We start from the raw sequence: 26006 nt of genomic DNA, 5'->3' as shown, positions 1-26006 counted from the left end.
GCAACGAGCAGAGGCGCTTGGCCTGTAAATTCCCATCAGTTTTCTGTGCTGTCTAATCATATTAAATTGTGGATATTTTGAGTGCAAGAGAATCTGAGATACAAATAGTTTACCACAGTCTGTTACCCATTGTTCTATTTAGTTAGCCACTTTGTTAGTATTATGAAATCTGGCTTGTACACTTTGACTCAGGTAGTTAGGTATTTCTCTGATGTGAAATAAAGTGTGGACAAAGTTGATGCTGCTTATAACTCGGGTATTTTTGAGAAATATAGCACTGGATTTCTTTATAATATCCTTGGGTTTATTTTCATTAATTTTATAGATGGTAAGTCACATGGTATAGTATAACATGCTGGACAGATTTCAGTTTGAATTCCAAACGTTTTTGCTTTGTAAACTTGGTCAGGTCTGCTAACTCTTTGAGCGTTTACGTCTGTTTTTCAAAGCATGAGTGATATACCTACCTCATTGATCTGTGAGAATAGAATAGGGTTATGTGAAACGTCCAACATAGTGGCTGGTGCCTTTCTTAAACTTCGGAAGTTCCAGCGCTTGTAAGTGGCACATATCAGTCAAAAGGCAGGTCCCCTGACAGACAGAAATGGGCTTTCAGTCACAGCATGTGTTACCAGCTGGCAGGAAGTCTGGGTCCTGGCAGATGGTCATGCAGAGCTATAACATTTTCGGCTAGTTTTTCCCTGTAAAATTCTGTTAAGGACTTTTCTCAAGAATTCTAAACGTCAGTAAGAATTGGTTGAAAGGAAAGGAGAGGCGCTGAGAGACGTGCAGGCCCTCGCCCGGGGGTGTCAGAACGGGCCGTCGGTGAGACGCAGGACGGACGAGGCGGACGGGGAGGTCTGAGAGAGACTGCGCTGAGCAGAGGCGTTGGCTCGTCCGCCTTAGTTTGGTTTTGGCTTCGCTTAGAACGTTTGTGGGCCCCAAGATGACGCATCTTGTTGCTGTTTAGTCGCCAAGTCGTGTCTAACTCTCTGCGACCCCGTGGATGGGAGCCTGCCAGGCTCCTCTACCCATGGAATTCTCCAGGCAAGAATACTGGAGTGGGTAGCCATGCCCTCCTCCAAGGGATCTTCCCGACCCGGGGATCGAACCCCCATCTCCTACACTGGCAGGCAGATTCCTCACTGCTGAGCCACCAGGGAAGCCCATTACTCATTTTAGGTCTGTCAGTTGGAGGCAGCCCTCCAACTCAAATCTAGATCAAAATAACAGAAAATCATCGCGGTACTGTCCCCGATGTCACTCAAAATAACTTTCTAAAGGATACTTTATTCCATGAAGATCACTGAAGCTTGTTTTAAAAAATGAATGATGACAATAACTTGAGTATAAAACGGGCTCACTTAGAAGTTTTATATCAGCTGCCTGGAAGGTAGAACCAAAAAGTAAAAGCTAGTGTTAGTCTTTTCAAGGTCACACCGTTCATAAAGATTTGGCGATGTAGAGGGCAGCGTGGAAGTTCCTTCAGAAACTAAAAATAGAACCACCACGTGCTCAGCATCCCACCCGAGCGTATCTCCAGACAAACACACGGTTCAGAAGGGTGCCTGCAGCCCACTGTTCACTGCAGCACTGTTTACAGCAGCCAAGATGTGGAAGTAACCTAAACATCAAAGGGCGAATGGATAAAGAAAACGCTCTCCGTGTAGACAGTGGAATATTCAGTTCAGTTCAGTCGCTCAGTCGTGTCCGACTCTTTACGACCCCATGAATCGCAGCATGCCAGGCCTCCCTGTCCGTCACCAACTCCCGGATTTCACTCAGACTCACGTCCATTGAGTCAGTGATGCCATCCAGCCATCTCCTCCTCTGTCGTCCCCTTCTCCTCCTGCCCCCAATCTCTCCCAGCATCAAGGTCTTTTCCAGTGAGTCAACTCTTCACATCAGGTGGCCAAAGTACTGGTTTCAGCTTCAGCATCAGTCCTTCCAATGAACACCCAGGACTGATCTCCTTTAGGATGGTCTGGTTGGATCTCCTTGCAGTCCAAGGGACTCTCAAGAGTCTTCTCCAACACCACAGTTCAAAAGCATCAATTCTTCTGTGCTCAGCTTTCTTCACAGTCCAACTCTCACATCCATACATGACTACTGGGAAAACCATAGCCTTGACTAGACAGACCTTTATTGGCAAAGTAATGTCTCTGCTTTTTAATATGCTGTCTAGGTTGGTCATAACTTTCCTTCCAAGGAGTAAGCATCTTTTAATTTCATGGCTTATTACTGAGCCATAAAAAAGAATGAATTAATACCACTTGCAGCAACATGAATGGACCTGGGGATTATCATACTAAGTGAAGTAAGTCAGACAGAGAAAGCCAGTATCATATGATATTGCTCACATGTGGAATCTTAAAAAAAATGACACAAATGAACTTATTTACAAAACAAACTCACAGACTTGGAGAATGAACTTACGGTTCCCAGGGGAGAAGGGTGGGGAGTGGGGGGTAAACAGATCCTCACTTCTCTGTTTAAAGTAGATGACCAGCGAGGAGCAACTGTGCAGCACAAGGGGCTCTGCCGAATATTCCGGAATGAGCTAAGTGGAGAAAGACTGGAAAAGAGCAGAGGTCTGCAGATGTGCGACTGCTTCACTTTGCTGCGCACCTAAACCTGAACAGCGTTGGTAACAGCTGCAGTCCAGGATAAAATAGAGGGTTTGGCAGTTATTTTCCAGCTTCCTTCCCCTGCCTGCCTTCTGCTACCTCCCTTTCCTGATCTCCATCCGTGTTCTTCCTTCTTTGTCACAGTGAGGTGGCGTCCTGGGAAGGACAGGTCCTACCCCACGTTGATGTCCCGGCTCAGTCATTCACCCCTTGTCTAATCTCAGACTGATCTTGTTCATTCTCTGAGCACAGGTCCATTTCCATATCTGCAAACCGGAGAGAATCATGCCTGATTTATGAGGTTACTGAAAAAAATGAGGAAACAGGTTTCAGGAACTCGTTTAGGAAGTAGGAGTTTTTAATATTATTATTAGGCATCCGGTTGAAACTACAGAGTAACAAGGCGTAATAAAGCACAAATAAATAAATGTGATGATTTACGGGTTGCTCAGAGTGTCCCAGGGGGCACCAGTGGTAAAGAACCCGCCTGCCAAGGCAGGAGACAACAACAGACGGGGGTCGATCCCTGCATCAGAAAGATCCCTGGAGGAGGAAATGGCAGCCCCCGCCAGGGTTCCTGCTTGGAGAATACCATGGACAGAGGAGCCTGGCAGCTACAGTCCGTGGGGTCACAGAGCGTCGGACATGGCTGAAGCGACTTAGCACGCATGCATGGGTTGCTAAATAAAAGATTTTGGTTAATGAGGAGGTCGAAACTAACCATTAAAATGAGTTTTCTAGAAATTATCTGTGGAGTTATCCACTAACCCTGTCTTCCGACACCGTGATAATTGAGTTGAGTGTAAGAAAGACGGAATAAGGAAGCAGTTCTCCTGCCAACCTAGAGAAGGTGTGTGCCCAGAGGCAGGCTTGTCCAGCCTCATTGGAGGCAATACTCTAAACCCAGCCAGCAGTGCTTGAGACTTCCCTGGTGATGGATTGCCTGCCAAACTCTGCCACCAAGCATCCCATTTATTTCACTTATCTCTCTTGGCATAGCTTCCTTACAGAGCCGGTGCCCTCACAGCGGGAGAAAGGTCAGCAGGAAAGCCCATTCTAATTCTTAAAGCAACACTACTCATGATATTTTGAATTCACAGGCTATTTTCTCCCCAAACTCCTCAGTCGTTTTGGAGACATAGTTTTCTTCAGTTTCACAAGCTAAAGATATTCTCCACAGGATGTCATCAAGATGGCATATTCTTTCTTTTTCTCAGGAGAGCCCTGGCTGTCAAAATGGCCTCCGAAGGAGGCTTGCCTTAAACTGTCCGTGTGGCCCGTCCGCTCCCTCACACCCTCCTCCCAACCCCGGGAGCCTGTGTCCAGAACCACCTAGAAGTTAAAGCCCTGGTGAGGCCGAGACAGTCTGGCCTCACACTGACAGCCTGCGTTCCCTGCGTGTCTTCTGTGTGTCTGTGACCGCAGCTTGGGTCTCAGTGTCCACGGATGTCAAATTATGTCCTAACATCTGGATGTCTTGATTAGCTGGAGAGATCTGTTTTGAAAAATTTAAAACTTAAAATTGTGAAAATGTTCAAACACACACAAAAGTGTCGAATTAAGACTCCAGGCACCTAAGTGACTTCCGCTACCATCAGTATCAGCTGGATATTAAAAAGCAGAGATATTACTTTGTCCACAAAGGTCTGTCTAGTCAAGGCTATGGTTTTTCCAGTGGTCATGTATGGATGTGAGAGTTGGACTACAAAGAGAGCTGAGTGCCGAAGAATTGATGCTTCTGAACTGTGGTGCTGGAGAAGACTCTTGAGAGTCCCTTGGACTGCAAGGAGATCCAACCAGTCCATCCTCAAGGAGAGGAGATCAGCCCTGAATACTCATTGGAAGGACTGAAACTCCTTGAAGCTGAAACTCCAGTACTTTGGCCACTTGAGTGGGTTGCCATGCCATCCTCCAGAGGACCTTCCCGACCCAGGGATCGAACCCAGGTCTCCTGCATTGCAGGCTGGATCTTGAGCTTAATCTTGAGCTTTGCAGATATAGATCTGCAAAGATGCTGTTTTAAAATAAGATCACATCTATGAGTTCCAGGGGTTACAACTTGAATATAAGCTTTTTCAAGGAGACAAGTTAACCCCAGTCCATGATCAGGGATAAGCAGAAGTGTTAGTTTTCAGTGTTAGATTCAGAGTTGTGGTTTTATTTCCTCTCGGTTCTATTATAAAAATTTTAATTCAGAATTAAAAAGTAGATAGTGGTTTTCTGACATAGTGGGAACTTGTGTTAAGTGAGAGATGATTTTGCTTTGTAGAGAGTATTTGCTTACATTTTTTAATTTTGTTTTTATTTTCTCTCTATAGTCCTTAAATAACAGTTTTAACCTTTAGGGTATGATTTCTTGATTTTTCTTTTTATTTTCAGTTGCTCACGTACTCGACACAGATTTCAGAAAGACATGTCAAGAGAGTAAATACAGGGTGGGAGTTACCTAGATGTCACCTCTGTTGTTTAGCACACACATAAAAATGAGGTGTGCGTGTTCTGAATGTTTTAATAAACCTAGTCGATTATGGGAATTAGAGTTAAAGAATTCTATGATTGAGGAAATGTGCAGTACTCTCAGTTTTTCTTTCTTACGGATTTTACCTTTACAGTAGTCCTATGAAGCAAGTTAGAAGATGTGTTACGTCCACTTAAACGATGGGGAAACGGAAGCATACAGAGTTAATGTGAGTCCTGGTAGTGCACCCCGTGAAGGTCTGTGTGGATAACACGAACACAGGGCAGGTCACAGGTCCCTGCTCTAGGGGCAGTTAGATCTAGTGTGAAGTGAACACTAGCAACACGCAGTTACGTTTAATGTTAGCGTGCATGCTAGAGGTGTCCGTAAGCTGCTTTGGCAGCAAGTGGTGAGCTGTGACAAAAGAGAAGTGAAAATTCTTAAGGAAAAACAGAGAGTAAACAGACCATTCCTTCCTTTCGTTGCCCCCTTTTTTCCCATCTCGGCCTTCTTAGCGCCACTGGAACTCGCATACAATTTCTCAGTTTTAACAAGTTTGGTGAGCAAATTAAAGGGAATGCTTGCGGCAGAATAATGTGTTCTCAAGGGTCAAGTGCGACTACATCACAGACCAGAAACTCAGGAGCAGGCAGACTGTCCCAGCTCAGGGAAACCCAGGAGTCAGGCGGCAGAGTGTCTCCTGCACGTGAAGCCCCGGAAGAAGGCGCCTCAGCTTCTGCCCCGCGTGCAGTCGGCGCTGTCCACACCCCCTGAGGGGCACCACCCGCGGCTGGGAGGGCGGGGCCCAGAGGGGTCCAGCAGGCCCCGGCTCGGCTCCAGATGAACCTTGGCTGCTGGTCTCTGGCCCAGCGCTCCTGGGGGAGGCGAGCCTTCTGCCCTCTCGTTCTCGAGGAGGAAGGTGAAGCTCTCCTGTTTTCTCCCTTGAAGATTCGGGGTGATCCTGGGCCTCACCAGCATGTCTGTTGGTTATTGAGGCATCCTAGGAACAGTTGGGGGCTTCCCTGGTAGCTCAGCTGGTAAAGAATCTGCCTGCAATGCAGGAGATCCCAGTTCAATTCCTGGGTCAGGAAGATCTGCTGGAGAAGGGATAGGCTGCCCACTCCAGTATTCTTGGGCTTTCCTGGTGGGTCAGCTGGTAAAGAATCCGCCTGCAATGCGGGAAACCTGGGTTTGATCCCTGGGTTGGGAAGATCCCCTGGAGAAGGGAAAGGCTCGCCACTCCAGTATTCGGGCCTGGAGAATTCCGTGGACTATACATTCCATGGGGTGGCAAAGAGTCGGACACGACTGAGCGACTTTCACTTGACTTTCGCTAGGAAGAGTTGGGAGGAAAAAAAGATGGAGGTCAAATTTATATTTGCTAAATTAAATTAAAATTTTTCAGTATTACAGCTTAGAAGTATGCCAGTAGTCCCTTCTCCATTAATGTCTCAAAAGCATGGTGGGAATGTCCTAGCTGTCTCCTTAATAGCAGTGTTCTTTTAGGCAGGTTAAGTTCTCTATTACACTTCCTTCCACTGGAAGACTGAGGCTGGGAATGAAGATTAGGCACTTAGTTCATGCACGCTGCCTCCCAAGGAGTCAGTGAGTGTTAGTTGTTGTTATAATTATATGCAGAATTTTAGTACTCTTTAGTTTATAAAAAGCTTTAATGCATCTTTGTTAACCATGAGTTATTAAAATTTATAATTCTAATGAGAACAAAGTGAAATCACAGTTGTTTGTCTCTGTGTGTGCATGAATAATGAAAACTGGGCAAGCAGCTCGCTTTCGTGACACTGCGGACCCCATACGTAGTTGACTTACATTAACGGAAGTGGCAGACCCTCCAGAGACAGTGTGGAATTACCAATGATTATAACCACATATATAATTAAGTGGGATAACGTTTAATGTATATAAATGTCCGTAATGTATACAACTGTTTCTAATGTAGATAAATGGCATTTGTTAATAAAATACAGTGCAGTTGTTTATAATTTCCATTCTCACTGTCATAAAATTTATTTTCTGTGTTTTTAAAAGATTGTAATTCTTGTTAAAAATCCAATACCTTCTAAGGAGCTTATTTGTACACTAGCTCATTTTGGAAGGATATAGTTTTATTTAGTAGTAGTGGCAGCGGCAAGACTAAAAGTGGTTTTAGAGAACTTTCAAAGGCAGAGTGCTCTTAGCTGACATTTCTTACTGGGCAGTTTTGACAAGCGTAAAGTATCTAACCACTCTATGCCAAGTTAGAGGTAAACGATTAGTAGAATTCCTGCTGGGTGAATAGTTAATTCAAACAGAAAGATTGGAATATTGATTCCTCAAGATGTTTAGAAAACGCAGTTCAGTTAAGTTTGGATGCCTGTTTCGACCATAGGAAAGACTCCAGAGATCATTCTCCCCTCGTCCCACTGTCCACGCAGACTCAGGACATGGCATTCGGGCGCAGTGATTCTCCAGGTGTGCTCCAGTCCCAGAACCAGCATCGCTTGGGGGACTTGTTAGGAACGTTCAACCTCCCGTCCCACCCCTTACTTGGAGAATCAGAAACTCTGGTCTGGAAGCCCAGAAACCTGTGCTTTAGCAGCCCTTGCAGGTAATTCTGACGTAACCGAAGCTTGAGTATCATTGCTCGTTATCATACTACTGCTGCTGCTAAGTCGCTTCAGTCGTGTCCGACTCTGTGCGACCCCATAGACGGCAGCCCACCAGGCTCCCCCGTCCCTGGGATTCTCCAGGCAAGAACACTGGAGTGGGCTGCCATTTCCTTCTCCAATGCGTGAAAGTGAAAAGTGAAAGTCAGGTCACTCAGTCATGTCCGACTCTTGGCGACCCCATGGACTGCAGCCCACCAGGCTCCTCCGTCCATGGGATTCTCCAGGCAAGAGGACTGGAGTGGGCTGCCATTGCGTTATCATACGGGCTCTTGGTAATTCGATGGAAACTTTAAGGAAAAACTGACAAAGCAGGGAAAGTATTGTCAAGATGGTTATTGAAAAAACATAAACTTCAGCTCATCACATGGTTAAGCAAAAATCTCCCTTCAGCTTTGTAACAGAAACGAAGTGTTTCAAGCCATTAATAAGGCGTTCATATCATACTGATTTCTGCAGTAGTGGGGCTAGTATCCCTTTGGTTGTAACTTTTCCTGACACTGTTTTAACTCTCCACCTTTCTTTAAGGAAAAGACTGAAAGTTTTAAATTTCAAGTTCCAGCTGTAGTCATTAAGGTCAGGCCAGCCTCATCATTTGGTAACCATCCCCCTCCCCCCGTGCCCCGCTTGCCTCACCTCCCAGAAACTCAGTCAGTCTGAATGGATTGACTTTCCTCAACTTCTAATGGTCCTCCTTCACCTTCTGGCACAAGAGATGCAGTTACCTCTGTCTGGAAGCATCCTCTCCCGCAGCTCTTCACCGTGACCTGCTCATTCTTTAGGCTGAGCTTGGACGTCTCCTGAGGCAGACTCTGCTTGCCTTCCATCTGCTTGCAGAGCTCTGCACGCCGGCGGTGCTGGCTTGTAGGTTGAGCTTAGGCGTCTCCTGAGGCAGACTCCGCTCGCCTCCCCTCTGCCGGGCGGTGCTGCTCGTGCGTCGCCCTGTGGCCGTGACACAGAGTGTCACGGAGACCATGTGGGCTGGGTTCCAGACCCCCACAGTAAAGCCAGTAACAGCAAAGCAAGTCACATGAGCTTTTTGGTTCCCCAGGGCATATGAAGGTCATGTTTACACGATACGGAGTCTGTTAGGCATGCCGTAGTGTTATATCTTTAAAAACAAATGGGAGTACCTAATTTTAAAGTACCTTACTGCTGAAAATGCTGAACGTGATGTTCAGTGAGGTGAGCCTTCAGGGAGGTGTAATCTTTTTGCTGGTGGAAAGTCTTCCCTCCACGTTGGCAGTTGCTGGCTGATCAGGCTGTTCTGGAGCTTCGGGTGGCTGTGGCGATTTCTTAAAAGGAGACGATTTACTCTTCCTTTTCTGAAGGCTCTCTCTGTGGCATAGAATGCTACTAGACAGCATTTCACCCACATAAGAACTTCTTTCAAAATTGAAGTCAGTCCTCTCAAACCCTGCTGCTGCCTCCTCACCCAGATTTATCCAGTCGTTTAAATCCTTCGTCGCATCTTCACCAATAGTGTCCATCTCAGGAAACCTTTTTGTTTGCTCCTCCGTAAGAAGCCGTGCCCCATCAGTTCAAGTCCTGTCTAGCCTGAGATCTCAGCAGCTCAGGCACATCTTCAGGCTGCACTGCTCACTCTGGCCGTGCTCTCTTCACATCTGCAACGTCACTTGCTCCACTGGAGCCTCTTACCCTCACAGTCATCCATGAGGGTTAGAGTCAGCTTCCTCCCAACTCCTGTTCACAAATGTTCTTAACAACATCTAGAGTGGCGCATCCTTTCTAGAGGTTCTCAGCTGACTTTGTGCAGACCCATCACAGGAATCACTATCTGTGGCACCTATAGCTTTACGAAATGTATTTCTTAAATAATAGGATTTGAAGGTCAGACTACTCCTTGATCCATGGGCTCCAGGAGGGAAGCTGTCAGCCCGCGTGAACACAGCCGGAACCCCCTACGTCCCCATCAGGAGTCCTGGGCGGCCAGGTGCGTTGTCAGTGAGCAGCCGTGGTTCGAAAGGAATCTTGTTTCTGAGCAGGCTGTCTCAACAGTGCGCTTGAAAGATTTAGGAAACCATTTCGTGAACAGATGCATGTGCTGTCATCAGGCTGTGTTGGTCCATTTCTGGAGCACAGGCAGAGCAGATTCAGCATCGTGCTCGAGGGCCCCAGACTTCAACTTAAACTCACCAGATGCATTGACACCTAACAAGGGAGTCAGCCTGTCCTCTGAAGCTTTGAAACTAGACATTGAGTTCTCCTCTCTAGCTATGAAAGTCCCAGATGGCTTCTTGTTCAAGTGTGAGGCTGTCTTATCTGCACAGAAAACTCTGCTCTTGAGTGTGGCCACCTCCATGAGTTATCTCAGCTGGATATCCTGGACAGCTCGCTGCAGCTTCTGTATCAGCATTTGCTGCTTCACCCTGTACTTTTATTTTATGCGGACAGCTTCCTTCCTTCAGCCTCATGAACCAACCTCTGCTACCTTCAGACCTTTCTTCTGCCATAGATCACTATCACAAAATAATAATAAGAAACTTTAGACTATCACAAGAATTACCAAACTGTGACAGAGAGACATGAAGTGAGCAAATGCTGTTTGAAAAGAGTGCTGATAGGCTGACTCAGTGAAGGGGGTCAGTGTAATAACTGTCAAGGAAAGCACTCAAGTACAGACTTGAGCTCAACTTCCAAAGGTTGTGAGCTAGATGTTACCATGTATTTTCCAAGTTAAATTTCATAATGGGGATTTATTTTTATTGTGTTTGGCCAAAGAAAGGGGTTTAATAAATCAGTGTCAGTAGCTCAAGAAATAGTGGATTAGCCATTAAAAAGAAAAAGAAAAAAACCTGCATCCAGGTAGATGACCCAAATAGGCAGGTGAATTCAGTCATCACGTTGTTATGTTATGAGTAAAGCTGATCTAAAGGTACCTGTTCTTATACAGATAATGATTACTGGATATATTCCTATAGAGTTTGGCATTTCTCATCTTGTAAGGATAATATTTCACCTCTGCTGCTGCTATACCATAAATTTGGTTTATTTGTGTTTTAAACTTAAAATATTTTAAACCAAAGTAACTACTGACAGAAGAACCAGAAAACCCCAATGTCCATATTTGGTTGGTCAGATTGACAAAGATTAAAAAGATAAAACGCAGCTTGTCAGGGATGTGAGGGTATAGGCAGCATCATATGCTGTTGGTGAAGCTGTAAATTTATATTTTTTATTTCCATATATATACACATATATATGTGTGTGTGTGTGTGTGTGTGTATATGTATAGTCAGAGCTATGGTTTTCCCAGTAGTCATATATGGATGTGAGAGTTAGACCATAAAGAAAGCTGAGCGCCGAAGAATTGATGCTTTTGAACTGTTGAGAAGGCTCTTGAGAGTCCCTTGGACTGCAAGGAGATCAAACCATTCGGTTCTAAAGGAAATCAGTCCTGAATATTCATTGGAAGGACTGATGCTGAAGCTGAAACTCCAATACTTTGGCCACCTGATGCAAAGAACCGACTCATTTGAAAAGACCCTGATGCTTGGAAAGATTGAAAGCGGGAGGAGAAGGGGACGACAGAGGATGAGATCGTTGGATGGCATCACCAACTTGATGGACATAAGTTTGAGTAAACTCTGCGAGTTGGTGATGGACAGGGAAGCCTGGTGTGCTGCAGTCCATGGGGTCACAAAGAGTCGGACACAACTGAGCAACTGAACTGACTGATGTGTGTGTGTGTGTGTAAGGATTTCCTTACTGTGTTAAGTAAATGGAAGGAAGTGATTACATAGCTATATATTACTTAAGCAAAGGAAACATTTCGGAAGGAAATACATTAAAATAACAACAGATTTCTGGAAAGTCATTGTGTGGAGTAGTATGTGAAAGTCACTCAGTCATGTCTGACTCTTTGTGACCCCATGGACTATACAGTCTGTGGGATTCTCCAGGCCAGAATACTGGAATGGGTAGCCTTTCCCTTCTCCAGAGGATCTTCCTGACCCAGGGATTGAACCCATGTCGTCTGCTTTGCAGGCAGATTCTTTACCAGCTGAGCCATAACGGAAGCTCTGTGGAGTAGTGTAAAACTCAAACATTTTGAATTTGTGTGTGTTTTCCACAGACGTCTAGTATAGTGGTTCTCAAACTTTGGTAACTCAGTAGCTTGTCAGACTTCTTGTTAAATATATTCGTTAATAGCCCCAATCCCAAAGAACCTAATTTTTTTTAAAAGTTTAATTTTTTAATGTTTTTTAAGTTAATTTTTAATTGGAGGTGAAATGCTTTGCAGTGTTGCGTTGGTCTCTGCCGCGCAGCATGAATGTGTAGTACACACACGGCCCTCCCTCCGGACGCTGCCCCCAGCCCGCCCCACCCCTCCTCTGCAGGCTGCTGAGGGCCGGGCTGGGCCCCCTGTGGCGCGGCACCGCCCCACTCGCTGTCTGTCTCGTGTGTCAGTCCTTCCCTCTGAGTTCATCCCCCTCTCCTTCCCCACTGTGTCTGCAAGTCTGTTCTCTACATCTCTGTCTCTCTTCCTGCTCCGCAAACAGGTTCATCAGTACCTTTTTCTAGATTCCATGTATATGCGTTATATCCATTGACAGATGATTAAAGATGTGGTACATGGATGCGGTGGAATATTACTCAGCCATAAAGAGGAACCAGTGAGAGCTGGACTGAGGTGGATGAACCTTGAGCCTGTTACATGGAGTGAGGTCAGAAAGAGAATCTAACTCAGTGTGAGTCTGGAAACCACACCCTCAGCAACACTGCTGATTTTTGCAGTTTTTCTTCCTTCCCCCTAGCATCCATATATGATACTACTCAGTCCAGTTCAGGTCAGTCGCTCAGTCGTGTCCAACTCTTTGCAACCCCATGAATCACAGCACGCCAGGCCTCCCTGTCCATCACCATCTCCCGGAGTTCACTCAGACTCGCGTCCATCAAGTCAGTGATGCCATCCAGCCATCTTATCCTCTGTCGTCCCCTTCGCTTCCTGCCCCCAATCCCTCCCAGCATCAGAGTCTTTTCCAATGAGTCAACTCTTCGCATGAGGTGGCCAAAGTACTGGAGCTTCAGCTTCAGCATCATTCCTTCCAAAGAAATCCCAGAACTGATTTCCTTCAGAATGGACTGGTTGGACCTCCTTGCAGTCCAAGGGACTCTCAAGAGTCTTCTCCAACACCACAGTTCAAATGCATCAATTCTTTGGCGCTCAGCCTTCTTCACAGTCCAACTCTCACATCCATACATGACGACTGGAAAAACCATAGCCTTGACTAGACGGACCTTAGTCGGCAAAGTAATGTCTCTGCTTTTGAATATGCTATCTAGGTTGGTCATAACTTTCCTTCCAAGGAGTAAGCGTCTTTTAATTTCATGGCTGCAGTCATCATCTGCAGTGATTTTGGAGCCCAAAAAAATAAAGTCTGACACTGTTTCCACTGTTTCCCCATCTATTTCCCATGAAGTGTTGGGACCAGATGCCGTGATTTTCGTTTTCTGAATGTTGAGCTTTAAGCCAACTTTTTCACTTTCCTCTTTCACTTTCATCAAGAGGCTTTTTAGTTCCTCTTCACTTTCTGCCATAAGGGTGGTGTCATCTGCATATCTGAGGTTATTGATATTTCTCCCGGCAATCTTGATTCCAGCTTGGGTTTCTTCCAGTCCAGCGTTTCTCATGATGTATTCTGCATATAAGTTAAATAAGCAGGGTGACAATATACAGCCTTGACATACTCCTTTTCCTATTTGGAACCAGTCTGTTGTTCCATGTCCAGTTCTAACTGTTGCTTCCTGACCTGCGTACAGGTTTCTCAAGAGGCAGGTAAGGTGGTCTGGTATGCCCATCTCTTTCAGAATTTTCCACAGTTTATTGTGATCCACACAGTCAAAGGCTTTGGCATAGTCAATAAAGCAGTGATAGATGTTTTTTCTGGAACTCTCTTGCTTTTTCCATGATCCAGCGGATGTTGGCAATTTGATCTCTGGTTCCTCTGCCTTTTCTAAAAACCAGCTTGAACATCAGGAAGTTCACGGTTCACGTATTGCTGAAGCCTGGTTTGGAGAACTTTGAGCAGTACTAGCGTGGGAGATGAGTGCAGTTTTGCAGTAGTTTGAGCATTCTTTGGCATTGCCTTTCTTTGACCGAATGTGGTCCACTGGAGAAGGGAATGGGAAACACTTCAGTGTTCTTGCCTTGAGAACCCCATGAACAGTATTATAGCACATGTGATGGTTATATATGGTTGTGGTATAACTGAAAAGTATTGACGTGTATGTAAGGCGCAGCCTCAGAGAATGCGAGGACTCCCTGTGTGCTTTAGGAACGATGCAATGCGTGTTTTCTGCCAAACAGATATAAAGTACTGGAAACTCAGTCATGGTGTTTAGAGACTTTTGAATAAAGACTTCTGTTATCTGAAAAAAAAAAAGGAACGGGGGGAGCTTCGGAAACAATAGAGCAATAAAGAAAGATAAAGTAGAATATATAGTTTAATTCCATGAGAAGGTAAAAGCAATGTTCAAAGTTATATCTCATTTTAATAGTCCACATTCTAATGTGATAGAGGATGCACCCGTTTCATGTTATAAAACAAATACTAAACTCTGACAAATTGGAAGCTGTTTAAGACTCGAATTTATTACATTTCCCACTGAGGTTAGCTTTCTTCCCCCTTGATAACATGAAGCTTTTCCTGACTCTTTATTGGCTGTTTTCTTCTACCCTCCTTTTTTGTCTTCTCCGTGTCAAATTTTAGTTTAATACAGCATCTGACCTCTGTGGTTTGAAAAACTGAATTTGTATAAAACTATATTAAAATATAGTAAAATCACGTTTTACTTCCTTAAGAATTATTTGATACAGATCTTCTTCTATAAATTAAAACGTCGCAAAGAAGTTACGTGTCTGATTAAATAATGTGACGTGTGTATTACATGAGAATCATATCGGCAGCAGGTAGCGCTGAGGGGCCTTTCTGTGTTACACGTTTATCCAAGTCAGTTTGATCATCCAGGTTTTTTCAGGTTCTTTTGGTGACTGTCGCAGCCTTGCCTCAGGTGAACTGAGAAACCAGCCCAAATGTCGCCCTCCGTGCAGACCCCTGCTGTCAAGCAGACACGAAAATAATCATAGAACCTTTTTCAAGTAAAGTTCCTGCTTTGTCGTTTTAAACATGCACAGACAGCCCGAAGGCAGGGAAATACCATTCTCATGGTGGGAGCAGCTAACTTTCTGGTCTGATCAGGCCTCAGAAACCTGTCCTGGGTTGAGAAGGGTGTTTGGTGCAGGAGCAGGGTGATCTTGGCCGTGCTTGCAACTCAGAAGGAGTTAGACTGTGGGACTCGCCTGAGGCCACTCCATTCAGGCCGAGGTGGAGAAGCCCGGCTGCTCCTTCTGACAGTCACGTGTTTCGGACAGTTTATTCCCCTGGTGAAGTTTAGTGCTAGCGTCTTTGGTCCACAGAGATGAGCCTCCAGTGGGAGGTGCAGGTGAGATACTGAATGCGAGGAAAGACGCTCGGTCCAGCTGCCTCTGGAGTTAAAGTCTTGAGTAAAGTCCCTGAGCAAGCTAACCCACCACTCTCAGAGTGGTAACTGCTGATTAGGTCCTTCACATGTTAACTTGCATAGACAGTTAATGCATGCATATCGTACGACCGTATTGATATTTTTCAGGTTTCAAATATGATCAGTGAGTGGTCTGTGAAGAATCCATGGGCTCAACACGTTTACTTCACTGTAATTTGGGATGGGATGGCGCAGAAGTGCACTGCATGTAGTCAGTGTTATTTTGTGAGCCTTTTCTTTCAGTTAAAGATGCAAATACCACTGGGTGGTGATGCAAAATGTACATCCTCCTGTGAGTCACAGACAGCAATGGTCGAAATCAGCAGTTAGTATTTTAACTTACAGGTGAGATACAACCATAACTTCTGTCAATCCTAGATTTACAGCAGGATAGAATTTACTGGCTTCTTGAAGGTTATTTTAGTAACTAAAAATCTAAGCCTTTCCCTGTTTTCAAAGTTAACATTACTCTTACACAGAACTGGCAGCTAAGATAGTAACTGAAAAAGAAAACAGTGTTCTTTGATGAAAAGCCCATCTTATGCTAGGCATTCTATCAACAACAGCCTCTTTCTGGAGGCGTTACAATCACTGTCATGATAGATCTTTCGTGTTAGCATATAGACAGACTCCCTGAATCTTCGGAATGACCGTAGCAGATGTGATGGGATGGGCGGTCACGGCAGTGATGACCTCAGTGCCTCACTTAGCAGTGCTTCAGTCCTGCCATTGCTTTGCAGGTGACACTGTAATGTGGTTAAAACTCCCTTGGCGGGAAGGGCGTCAGGTAGAGGGCTCAGCGCCTGCCCTAGTCTTCCTCATCTCCTCTCCCACAAATGGTACCTTTCAGCTGTGCCGTCTAACGCTGGGGCTCTCCCATCTCTGGCTGCACAGAGGCTTCCAATGTAAAAATAGAGCTGCCGGCCCGTCACCCTCGCAGTGAGCTGCTTTCCTTGTTCTGTGTGTCCAGATGGTTCTCCTGCCAGATCTTCCTCCGGAAGCCGCTCGGGCCTTGCAGGGGTTCCGGGACGTACCCCATCGGACTCACCAGGGCAGGCGTGGGTGCAGCTGGAGGATTCGTGTTCCACGCAGATTGGATTCCTGCTCACCTGGTGTGCACGGTCGTGAGAGACACCCGCACTGGACGCGAGCCCTTTCCTTGCCGTGTGGTCCCTGGCAGCGTCTCACAGATAGAAGCAGCCGCATACACAGTGGTCGGGGGACCGCCTGGGACACTGATTTCACTGACGCCGTCTTTTCTGGAGGCCCACTCAGCCCGTTTGAATTGCATGGCACCCGTCTCTCTCCCCAGTCTTGCTCAGGGCTGCCGAGCCCTGAAGACTCAGCCTCACTCCTCAACGAAGAGGTTTCAAAACTGGCAGTCAGACGTGCGTGGATCTGAAAAAATGCTGGCTGATAGTCTGAAGTCTCAACATGTAGGCATAAGCACAGGTGAACAGAGTACCTATGAGGCATTTAGGAGGCGACAGATGCTTGGAGGAAGAAGTCTGAGAGCAGTCATGAGAACAGGTAGCCGTCGTCTGCTGTAGAACGTAGGATTTTCTAACAGAAATTATGGTTTAAGTTAGATTCAATTGCCCACTGAACGTGAGCTCATTGAGGACATGTCTGTCCATATGTATTTTTTATCATTCATTAATTTGATCCCTATGAATGAGATATAACTTTGCAATAACAATGCCAGTGATAGTCTAAATACAATTTTCCTTTCATTATAAAAGAAAATGGGCCCCCTTACAGAGACTTTGGAGATAAGAAAATCTGCAGAAAGGTGATGAAAACCATTTGTGATCTCACTATCCTGAGATGATCAATATCAACTTATTGATATCTTTTCAAGTTTTTATTCTATTTGTGCCTGTGTATAATTTTTATAAAACTTAGATAAAATTAATTCTGTAGTTTGCTTTTTATTTTCCACTGAGCTGTTTCCCCATATTATTAAAGAAGTCTCCAAACATATAATTTGTAAAGGCTTCATATTCTCCTCTCTGACAGTATTATAATTTATTTAACCACTTTTCTATTTTTAGATAAACTGTTTCCATTTAAAGTACCTAAGAGTCAGTACTCACCCTGTAACCTCTGCAGCCGCCCACCTAGTGCATTTACTAGCAGCAGCCCAGGAAACACGAAAGGAAGTGTGAGTGGGATGGATTTCCCAGAAGGAACTCCGTAACTGCCTACTGAGCCCCACTCTTGAATAGAATGAAGCAGTCGACCAGAAGGCTTGTATATGAGGTCTTTCTGTCCTTAAAGTTTCACGATTATGTGATCTGGAGAAATCATTCTAATCCACTTTTCCACACTCTGGGCCGCATCTTGTTCTCGAGACGTGTGTGTAAAGGGCGGACGAGGCTCTTTGTGGGTGCTGGACGTGCAGGCGCTGGAGAGCCACGTGGGAGACCGGCAGCTCTGAGAAGCAGGGCCACGCCGTCTGTGGCACGCGCTGCTTGCTTCTGCAGCCTGGGGACAAGTCGTGTCCTCGTTCTAACTTCCCCACCAGTGCTTTACAGTTCTCTTCACCATCTGCAGCAGAACCGCTTGCAAAGAGGCAGGGATCGTCACGACGTGTTGTGTTATGATATATCCATTGATATGTATATAGGCAACTGAGTTTAAAGCCTGCTCCTTCTGTGAAGTCTTCTCCCAGACTCCCCTTCTTTCCAGGAGAGGAATGGTCTTTACGCGTCTGTATTCATCAGCCTTTGTTATTAGGGCCACAGATGTTCCAGACGCCGTGTTGGCTCCTCAGGAACAGAGGAGGAGGAGAGGAACTGTTCTCAGACGTGGAAAGAGAAGGTCATGTGGGTCAGATACAAGCAGTAGCGCCCTTGTTTCTTTCGCTTTCTTTCAAATGAGGAAGCAAGAGTTTAGTTCATCAGGGAGAGCTGTGCTGAAAGGTGACACTTTCCCAGAGGGCGTGGTCTGCTTCGTCATGCGTAAACTAGTAGTGTCCGAGCATCTTACAGGATTGTTCCACGGGGTGTTTCTCTATTAGCTTGAAGAATACTTCTCAGACCATTTAGACAGAAGTGCAACAGATGATATTTTATACATGTTTGTAGTGACATAATTTCTTATATAATTAGGTGACCAGTATGCCATTACAGTCTATTAAAACCTGGCCTGGGAGATGGTCTTATGCTTATCCAAAAGAGGGAAGGTAACAGGAATAAATGCAGTCACAGAATTTGGCTTTGATGGTAGGTTTGTTTACCAGTGTTGACTAAAAGAGCAGATTTGTTGGTCTGTGAGTCAAAACATTAATGGCGTAGTATTTGCATATAATCTATACATAGCCTCCTATATCCTTTAAATCATCTCTAAATTACATATAATACCTAATATATTGCAGATGCTATGTAATCAGTGGTAAATACAATGTAAATACTATGTAAATAGTTGCTGGGCCCAACAAATTCAATTTTTGCTCTTTGGAACTTCTTAGAATTTTTAATTCCAAATATTTTTGATCCATGGTAGGTTAATCCATGGATGCAGAACCCATGAATACGGAGGGCTGACTATATCAGCTGTTCGCTTGGAAAATACCGTTGCTAGAAGCTGGCGTTCTGCCCAGTGTTGAATGATTTGTCAGGAAGGTACAACGGAAGGTTTAGACTAGATGACAGTTCAGGCTTTTTCCTATCCTGAAATTATTGAATCGCTAGGTTCTAGGTCCCTGTTTCTTAGCTGTTCTGCAAATTCTCACCTGTATGTTTCACAGAGAGTGAATACCCGCCCTCCCCTCTGCCCCCCATACTGGGCAAGTGAGTTCATACTGTTTACGAAAAGTAGTGTGTACACACACACACACACACTTCTGCTGCAGCCCTGGTACCTTGCATTGCAGCGCAGGAACTCTGGTTTTGGCACAGAGGCGCAGCAGTTGTAGGCGGGGCTTAATCGCCTTGTGACCCGTGGGATCTTTGCTCGACAACCTGGGATGGAACCCACATCCCCTACGTTGCAACGTGGATTCTTAACAACTAGACGACCCCAGAAGTCACGAGTCCATTTCTCTTAAGGACTTGGTTTTCTCTTCTTGTCTACTTACAGTAGATGATGAAGAGTTTGCAGTTCTTGTTTAAAAGGTCCCTTCAGTGTTAAGGAATCACAGCATCCAGTGAAAGCTTTAAAATCTCTGAAGCTGTAATTGTTTTGTTCTCCTGAGTACATCTAGAGTAGATGAGGACACCTAGTCTTTAACTAAAGTTCACTCCAGTTCTCACAGCCCAGATAAATGTAGTTCATTAGCAGTGCAATGTGAAGTGAACGCTTAACTGGAGTTGTCTTACATTTTCATTATCTTAATAGTGAGGATCTGAGAATAAAGCCCTGCACTTTCATTTTTCTTCCCTCCGTATACATAATCTTTTCTGAAGATTTATTGTGGGAGTGAATGTCTATTTCTGGTCATAGCTCTTATTTTAATGTTTAACAGTTATTTTTCTCTTATCAGGATGGCAGTTAATACATTGCCAGCCTAGATAAGAGTTCTTGGTCTTCTTCTGCTTGACTGCTTTTTATTACTTTATAACAAACTAACACTGTAACCTATAATAATGTTTGCACGACCAGCGCATTTATTCATTTCTAAGTCAGTTATTGTTAGAGGCACCAGGTGCTTTAAACACATATCTTAAACTGAAATAAGGGCCATTGCACTTTTGCAAAACGTGTGAAGTCTTTATAAGAACACTCATGAATATTGTCAGTGAAATAGAGTGTAAACCTCATATCCCTTCTTGAACCTTAAGATGGGGTACCTGTTGCTGCCCGTCTGTACAAGCAAGGACCCTCAGCTGTGTGGTTCTGCAGGGACGGCCCTGCACCCTCCTCTGGTTCATGGTGCTCAGGAAGACTCCTTTTGCCCAGCTTAGTTCCTGAGTCTGTGAGTTGGCCTCTTTGAAGAGTGGTTGGGAGCACTCCTGAGAATTTAGAGAATGAGTGGATAGCTTAAGAGTTTCTCTTCAAGCTTTTCCTCCCTGACTCATTTGGAAAGATAAGTACTGTTTGATAATTCTGTTTAATTCAGTAGTTATTTACTGTGCCAAGCTCTACAGGAAATACCAAATTAAATAAGATGGAAATCTTCTATAGTCAACCAGAGAGGTCTAAGAAATAAATAATTTGTAATACAGTATTAATGAAAAGATAGCAAAGACTTGCAGTTATCACATTAAGGTACAAATGACTTCCTAACTGAATCCATTTATCTGCAATCAGGCACGAAAGAAGCAGTCAGCAGATGGATCCCCTCTAATGGAGGAACGGGCAGCCTTTCTCTGTGGAGAGCAGATATTAATGGACGAGAATACCTTTGTTCTTCCTGTGTTTGCCTTAATTAACACTGGATTTGATGGAAATACTGCTTCTAGTTTCTAAGGATAAAATACGGAACATTTAATCCTATTGTTTGGATTAACGAGCATTCTTTTTACAGTCTTGTGCACATTGTACCATTAATGAAAGTTCTGCTGCTGCAGGCAGAATATTTTATTTGAGAATGAAAAAGTAAATTGAGATACTGTATTGTGTAAGAGGTTCTTAGTGAATGAAGTATGGTGTCAGCTTGATCTCAGCTCAGGCTAAGATACTCTGATAGCTGTGAGATGGTAAAGTAAAGGGGACGTTAAGAGAAGTGGGACTGATTTTTATGTAACTCAATCTGATTTATAGTTGGTGAAGTTTATTTTACCTCTATGATTTGGTAGATGTACTCAGCCAAGTAAGTATCAGCTTTCAAGGCATATTTACTCACCCTTCTAATAATAGCATCAATTCTGCTAGGAGTATGAATGATGAAGTCAAAATCAACACTTATTTCAATCTTTTTCTACTTTACTGTGTTTTTACCATTTGACTGTGGGACGTTTCAGCCTTCCCTGGTGGCGCTAGTGGTAAATAACGTGCCTGCCAAGGCAGGAGACTTAAGAGACGCAGGTTTGATCGCTGGGTCGGGAAGGTCCCCTGGAGGAGGGCGTGGCAACCCACTCCAGTGTTCTTGCTTGGAGAATCCCATGGACAGAGGAGCCTGACAGGCTACAGTCCACGGGATCACAAAGAGCCAGACACGACTGAAGCCACTTAGCACACTCACATGCGCAGGGACATTTCAGTCATATGCAGACGACAAGATTAGCATAATGAAGGCTGTTTCCCGTCACATGCATCAACATGGGGCCACACTGCACCCCCACCTGCCCCCATCTCACTTCTCATTTAAAGCAGATCCCAGGCATCACCTGATTTCCTCATACATGTTTCTCATGTGACTCTGTCAGTAAGGACCTTTCTATCTTGAAACATAACCATAACACTACTGAAAAAACAGCTGTTTTCACACTCTAGTATTCTTTTCTGGAGAATTCCACAGACAGAGGACCCTGGCAGGCTACAGCCCATGGGGCTGCAAAGAGTCAGACAGGACTGGTTGACTAACACTTCCGCTTTCAGGAAGTAAGAAACGCTGGAGTCCAGCCAGGTTCCCATGACTTTAAGTAGCTCTAGGTACTTGGACAAGCCATTAAACCTTCCCCTCTCCATGCTTTCTTGTCTTTGAAAAGAGAAAGTTCAACAAGATAGTCTCTAAACTCCCATCTGTCCCTAGCATTTGTAATTGGAGGAATGAGGACACCTCCAGTTTCTGGTCCAGCATGTACGGGGCCTGCAGGTCATCCCTGTGTGCTAACAGGTAAAAAGTCGAAGGAACTGAGAAGTCAACAGCTGTCCTTAGATCTGTCAGAGACGTGGGGCCACAGGGCAGACTGCTGCCCCAACGTTGAAGAGACGAGACCGGCAAACACGGAGAATCACAACCGACTGGAGGAGAAACGTCCATGGAGACCAGCACTGGGGTGAGAAGCCCTGAACCGTAAGTGATGAGTTGCCGGAGGTTCCCGGGGACAAGTCTGAGGGTTCAGAACCCCAGGGGGACCCCGTGGGAGCGGCTCCACAGTTTTGGAGGTTTCCTCCAGGAACTTGACGAGGTTCCGACAGTGAACCTCTCCTGCAGGGGGAGAGGAAAGAACCATGTTGAACTACTCCTGGGCATTCTGTTTTTCATCACAAAGGATGTCCTCAGAGAACTGTCGGAGCCAAAACTGCTGGGGATTGATCAGAGCCTGAGAGACCCAGGGTGGGGAGGGAAGTACTCAACTCCAGCCCACTGTGGCCGTCCTGTGCCACCTAAGTGGGGGAACCCAGACGCACTGAAGCTCACGTTTCACAGACAAAGGCTCACTGAAAGAATGATTTAATTTTGAGCAGACTCTGCCAGATAATGAAGAACAAGGAGATAGTGAAGGGCAGGGAAGCCTGGCTTGCTGCAGTCCACGGGGTCGCAAAGAGTTGGACACGGCTGAGCAACTGAACAACCAAAATAAACCATAGGACTCGAAAATGCTTCCTCTACCGCGGTCCCGTACCACTGCGTCACACTCGGTACCTGCTTCAAGCGGTTCCCTTTACCTAGCACATCACAGCCATCGGTCAGGAAAAAGTCACCGGGCGTTCCAGAAGACAAAACCACGGGTCGAAGAGGCAGGGCAAGTAACAGAAGCAGACTCCGATAGGGCGGGGTTGTTGGAATGATCAAACTGGGGGTTAAAACAAATTGTGATTAAAGTGCCAAGGACTCTGATGACTAAAGAGACAGGATGCAAGAACAGATGGCATGTGAGCAGAGGATGGAAATTCTATGAAGGAATCAAAAAGGAATCCCAGAGATCAGAAACACCCACAGAAGTGAAGACTGCCTTCAGTGGGCTGAGCAGGAGACTGGACCCAGCTGAAGGGAGAGTCTCCGAGCAGGAGGATATGTCAGTGGACCTTCCAGAAAGTAAAAGCAAAGAGAGCAAAGACTGAAAACACACAACATCCAAGAGCTCTGGGACCACTACAGAAATATCCATAACGTTCATAGGACGCAAACACCACTAAGGAGAACCGAAGGGAAGAAATACGTGAAGCAGTAAAGACTGAGGTTCCCGCAAGTTCATGTCAGACATGAAACCACAGATCCCGGAGGCTCAGAGAACCCCGGGCAGGATCAGTGCCCCCTAAACTGCACCTCGGCAGGCCATACTCACACCGCACGCCACGACTGTCCTGGCGTAACTCCTTATCTGATGGTCTCAGATATGTCTGTGTACGTAGTATGCGTGTATATCCAACTCCATTCTCTCCCCAGAGCTCCAGACCCACCTGCACCCCTGCCGACTTGACATTTTCACTTGGATGCTTTACAGACACCTCAAACTTGAGGGGAGCAATTGATTTACTCTCCATCTTTTCCCAACTCTTCGTGGTACACCATCCACCCAGTAACTGAGGCGAGAGATTAGTGTTCCCCTGTCACTCGTCCCCCGATGCTGTCCACCACGGGGTCCTGTCCGTGGTGCCCGCAGAGCACATCGTCTCCACAGCATCCTGTTCTCACTTGCATTCTTGGCCCTGCCCCCGTCCAGTCTGTACAGAGTAGCCCAAGCAATTCTCATAAAATAGAGGTGGGACTTCACCTCTCTAGGGATATCCCATAAGGCTTGGAATAAAAGCCGGCTCTGAGCTCCCGAGGTGCCCCGAAGCCCCTACGTGGCCTGGCCCTGCCGCGCTCGCCCTCCGCCTCCTCCCTGGTATCTGAGGACCTCTCCCAGTCTTTCCCAGCTTAAGGACCCGGTCCATTCTGGCTCCCTCCCAACTCCTGCTCGCCGCCTTCTCATGCCGTAGGTCTCAGCTTCAGTACCCTGACTTGGGAGGCCTTTCTTACCAGCAGCCCCCTCCCTGTTTGTTCCCTTCCTAGCAACTCTCGCTCGGTCTTTTGTCTGCTGCCGCACTGGGACGCAAGCTCCCCGAGGGAAGACCTCGCCGTTATAGCTCCAGGTCTCCAGGAGACTTCCCTGGTGGCTCAGATGGTAAAGCGTCTGTCTACGATGCGGGAGACCCAGGTTCAATCCCTGGGTCGGGAAGATCTCCCGGAGAAGGAAATGGCACCCCACTCCACTGTTCTTGCCTGGAAAATCCCATGGACGGAGGAGCCTGGCGGGCTACAGTCCATGGGGTCGCAAAGAGTTGGACACGCCTGAGCGACGTCTGCAAGAGAGGCCGCCATATACCTGACATTCCAGACGTACCTGGTGGGTGGGTGGGTGGGTGGAGGGAAGGAGGGGACCTGTGAGGCCAGCAGGGAGGTGTGGAAAGCATGCCTAAGTCAGGAGGAATGGAGACCGGGAAGAAAGCCATGGGGAGGGGAATCTCCTAGACGGGAGCGCAGCGTGGCCAGGGGTAGAGGAATGCGTGAAGCGGGTGTAACGGCAGACCCTGACATCTGGCGCACCCCAGGAGCTAGTCCAAGCCACTCATAATTTCCCTTGTGTGGATGGGCCTGAGGGGCAGTGGGCCGAGCGAGGTCTGGGGATGTTTTCTTCACGTCCATGAAGGAGCTGGCAGAAAGGGATGTGTCCTCCCCCTCCTTGGCGGTGGTCCTGTCCAGATCAGAGGGCCCGAGTTCCTGCAGCTGTTTTGCTCCCAGACCGGAGAGGAGGCCGTCACAGAGACGGAAGGCCCCAGAGCTCGGGCTCCGCTGGGGCTCTGTACTCACGCGTTTCTCTCCCGGATCTGCAGTAAGGCGTGCAGTTGGGTGCCCGCTTTCCTCAGCTCAGCTTCGTTTAGAGGGTCTGACGGCCCCACTGAAACAGTGGAAATCTCCGTAGGGAAGGAAGCACATTCAGCTGGGTGCTTTGGCACCTGATGCGGAGAGCTAACCCTGATGCTGGGAGAGATTGAAGGAGGAAGAGAAGGGGACGACAGAGGAGAGATGGTTGGATGGCATCACGGACTTGATGGACATGAGTTTGAGCAAAGCCAGGGAGATGGTGAAGGACAGGGAAGCCTGCCCTGCTGCAGTCCGTGGCGTCACAAAGAGTCAGACAATCTAGCAACTGAACAAGGAACTCACTGTGGAAAGGTTAGGTTTTGAGACTCAAGACCTTTGAATGATAGATGAAGTGGTCTATACCGTGCTGAAGAACAAAAAATCGAGTGCACACTGCCTGAACTTAATGTTTCCACCAGTTTCTGGCTCTGTGACCTAGGGCAAGTTCTTGACCGTTTCTCTGCCTTGTGCTTCTGCGTCAGTAATGCCTGCCCCATAGGGTTGTTCTGGGGAGTAAATGAGTTCATCCATACACTGCTTGTTGGCTGTGATTTCTAGTGGTGCTGAAAAGTGTTTTAAAGTCAGCAGTTCGCAAGCATCTGTTCGTAAGAACCCATTAGGAGCTTTGTGGAATGCTGGGTCCCACTGCCAGAGCGTGTTCCCGGTGGCGTAGGTTGGGCCCGCGCATCTGCCCCTGGCCGGGTGCGTCTGCCGCCGGGCCCCCAGAGCTCAGCAGAGAAACCGCGGAAACCCGCGGAGACAATGGGGCTTACGGCTGCGGGGCGAGGTCTGCAGGGAAATCCATCTTTAGGGTGTCTTCCCTGGGAACTGGAGGTTGAAGAATCGAGATGAGACGTTGCATGAGATATGGCCAAGGTCGTCTTGTCAGACTTCGGTATAGAACAACACTTTGCGGTGCTGAGCCTGTGGCCCTCAAAGAACAAAGGTCCCACCGAAAGGACGGGAGACTCAGAAAGGTGAGGACGTGTGCCGGGAATCCATCGTGTTCAGTACGCGGGGGCCCCGGGGCCGTG

At 46.4% G+C, this 26006-nt stretch overlaps 1 protein-coding gene and 1 long non-coding RNA gene across 2 annotated transcripts in view; both read left to right on the top strand.

The window, feature by feature from the left end:
• LOC120865894 (ubiquitin-conjugating enzyme E2 E2) overlaps positions 1 to 26006 on the top strand; it is a 355392-nt gene that overhangs the window by 173382 nt on the left and 156004 nt on the right. The gene's annotated exons all lie outside the window — the stretch shown is intronic.
• On the top strand, positions 4540 to 5709 carry LOC120865895. The gene is made up of 2 exons (XR_005721545.1): positions 4540 to 5079; positions 5116 to 5709. It is a non-coding gene; the product is annotated as an uncharacterized LOC120865895 (long non-coding RNA).

This window comes from Oryx dammah, unplaced genomic scaffold, assembly GCF_014754425.2.
Source record: "Oryx dammah isolate SB20612 unplaced genomic scaffold, SCBI_Odam_1.1 HiC_scaffold_7, whole genome shotgun sequence".
NCBI classification, from domain to species: Eukaryota; Metazoa; Chordata; class Mammalia; order Artiodactyla; family Bovidae; genus Oryx; species Oryx dammah.
The sequence above is the reverse complement of the archived record's forward strand: the minus strand, read 5'-3'. Positions and strand labels throughout refer to the sequence as shown.